The sequence below is a fragment of the Brienomyrus brachyistius genome, chromosome 15 (assembly GCF_023856365.1).
Source record: "Brienomyrus brachyistius isolate T26 chromosome 15, BBRACH_0.4, whole genome shotgun sequence".
In the NCBI taxonomy this organism is placed as follows: Eukaryota; Metazoa; Chordata; class Actinopteri; order Osteoglossiformes; family Mormyridae; genus Brienomyrus; species Brienomyrus brachyistius.
Genome location: NC_064547.1, coordinates 23,224,398 through 23,227,765, shown reverse-complemented (window position 1 = coordinate 23,227,765; position 3,368 = coordinate 23,224,398).

Genomic DNA, 3,368 nt, shown 5'->3' with positions numbered 1-3,368 from the left:
AAGCTTTGCATTTAATGGATTTAAGTATTTTCAATGACTATTTTTCATTAAAAATTAAATTTATCAAAGGTTTATGTTCAGTTGTCCCTCAAGTTGTTTTGTCTATTAAACTCGCAAAACCCTTTGCAAAATTATTCAATATTTATGGATGGAAATAAACGCCTGTCCCACATTTCCTGAAATGCGTCCCACTTTATCTTACAGGTGCAGGGAGTGTACAGACCTGTATCAATTTCATTTTTTTTCTTTTGATGTGATAAGGAGACATCATAAGGATTGCAGAAAGGTATCAGATGTGGGTTAATTACTTTAGGTTAATGCTTAAGTGGGCATTAGCAATCAAAATAGCAAAGAGTGTCCCACTTTACCTGAATTCTCCCTATGTACGTAGTTACGCCCCCACATGGCCGTCAGATGCGTAGGCGGTTCTTCAGTGCAGTCCGGGACAAATTCGCGTTCACACTACTGTAAGAATGTGGCCATATGCGTCCCAGATCACCTCCGAATGTGATCTGAGCGATGGGATCTCAATGTGTTTTCAATGCATTTTGGGTGCGTTCACACCCATATTTAGCACTGTCCACTTGGGATCGGATCACCTGGGACACATGTTAATACCAGGTGTGAACAGGGCTGTAGACCACGAAAGTCACCCAGAGGTCAATGCAGCCCTCTACTGGAGGCTACAAATACAGTTTTCATTCAATAAAAATTTATTTCATGCCTAACGTGATGATTTGTGCTTTTTGATAAATGTGGATCTCTTTACGAGAAACATATTCAAATAGCATACTTTTGTCACACTCTAATTTGTGCAAAATTGGAACACAGCTCTCGCATATGGGACCTCACATCCGTAACAGCCTTGATATCCAGTGCTGGGACTTGTGTGAATGTTGAAAACACAGGTTACTCACCTCCATTCTAGGTGGTCCAACAAGCACTGTTTGCATTTTAACTTTCCACTCATGTACAAGTCAGATGTGAAAAAATACCAAAAAAATTGAAAATAACCTTTGTCTTTTCATGGTCTAACCTTCATTTTCAAGTTCACAACATGCAAACATGTTAATTGGAGCATGGCAGTGGGCGGAGCTATGGATCACTGCTGCGTTTTCTCTGTGCGTTTGCAGATTCTGTTGTCCTTGTGTTTCTTATACATGGTCACCCAATTCGCTCTAGCTAATGGCAAAGTTACAGGCTGTCATGTCATGGCATGGCGCCAGGCAGGAAAAAGATGACGATGCACTTAAGGTTCCAAGACAAATGAGGGTTTATTGAGCTAAATAGAACACTGGAGAAGGCATAAAATAAAAGACGGCAACGGGTCAAAAGCTAACTACAGAAACTATAAAATAATAGCACCAGGGAATTGTCAGGCCAGGCCAGTGGTCTCAGTTTTCTTATAGCCAGCTTCAATTTCAGTGTCTGATTTGCCCTCTCCACCATCCCTCAGCTCTGAGGGTGACAGACACAGTAATGTCAGAGATCTCACTAGAGCCACTCTGTCAAGTCTTGAATCACATTGTTGAAGAAATGACAGCCGTTATCACTAGTCCACCAGCGCAGAACCCCCATCACAAAGGGACCTCACAAAGCGGGCCTCTGACTTGGCATCCTCGTGCCGACATGAACAAGCCTCTTCCCATCTGGAAAATAGGTCAGCTATCGCCAGGCAATACCTATACCCCGTATGTGGGGTCATCTTCCATCTGTAAATGCTTAAGCGGCCCCTCGGGAGCAGGGGTCATGGCCTGACCACATTGGAGACCGTTCCCTGTGTTGTATTTCAGGCACACAATGGACTTCTGACAGAATTCTGCCACATAATCCACAATCCCTGGGGCGCACTACAGTCATGACATCATTCGATGTGTGATTTGCCTTCACCATTCCTAGGTAGGCGCCCTAGGAAGATAAGGTCTGTTGGAAACCTGTTTTGAGGACATGCTGATTTTGTGTGCCCCTTCTGTCTACACTAATGGCACTGTGAGTGGAGACCGCATGCCACATTGTGATCTTGGCCCTCACATCCGTAACAGCCTTGGTATCCAGTGCTGGGACTTGTGTGCATGTTGAAAGTACAGGTTTCTCTCCTCCATTCTAGGTGGTCCAACAAGACCATCACTAGCAGGTCTACCTGGGGGGCCTGGACCAGCACAGATGCGTGTGCATAATATGGGGAAGGAAAGTGCAAAAAAAAGCACTTTAATTTCTAAATGCACTTTAATTTCTAAACTCTCCACCACTGGACAGAATCACTGTAACAGCAAATTAAAGGTTTTATATATATGTTAATATTATTCATAAAGAATGTAGTCTGGTATTCATAAAGCATCTACTTCTACTAAAACACTATTTTAGAATATTGGCTGTGGGTGTATTTAGTTAGCATATTTATGCCATATAATCGTGGCTTCAAAACCATGTGATTTAGGTGGTTGTGTCTAAATTTCCCTTATTTTGTACCCTGTGATGGACTGGCATCCTGTCCAGGAGTCACCTCACCTGACTCATATGTCCTCAACTACTTGCATCAAATCAACGGTCAGAAATGATCAGGGAATGTAACACACACACACAAACACACACAAACACACAGAGCTGGGAAATTGTTTACGCATGGCGTTACTTTTAAAATCGCGCGTTAATCTTTCTTTAATCATGCTAAAGCATGATACCCATGAGCAAAGATTTTCAATAGAAATCCATCATTTGTAATGTGCAGATCGATACTGAGACATCAGTTCTTTTTATTTTAATTTTGGGAATCGATTCTAAGCTTAAAATATAAATCACTGCCTGTTAAGTGCCTCTGTACTCTTATTAGAAGATTCAAATTTGAATTGTGGTCTATTTAACTGAATATGTCCAATTGCTTACTATGTGATGCTACCTGGTTACTATTACAAAAGAAGAATCACGTTATGTGGATTCCACTGTGTGACATACATGTGTGGGATAGCTTAAAGAATTTTTTCATCTGTTGTTTTGTACTTTCATGACTCTGCAGCATGTGCCACTGTCAACGTTCCCCTGCATCGAAGCTGTGAATAGGAAGCCAACTTCAGCCGCAGAATAAGAAGGTGCGAATGAGAGGCTGCTTGGCACCCCATCCTGGGTTGCTCCCTGCCTTGAGCCCGCAGCCTCCTGGATAGGCTCTGGACCCCCGGTTTCAGAAAATGGATGGATGAATGAGGCCAAACAAATGTGTGAACTGTGAATAAGTAACCAATTTCAGCCTCGTCAGCTTCATACGGCAGTTATTGTTGAATTTTCCTTAACATGAATTCCCTGCAATGGTGAATAAAATACCTTTTATTAGGAAAAAATTTCCCACAATAGTGGCCATGCTTCACACACTTGAA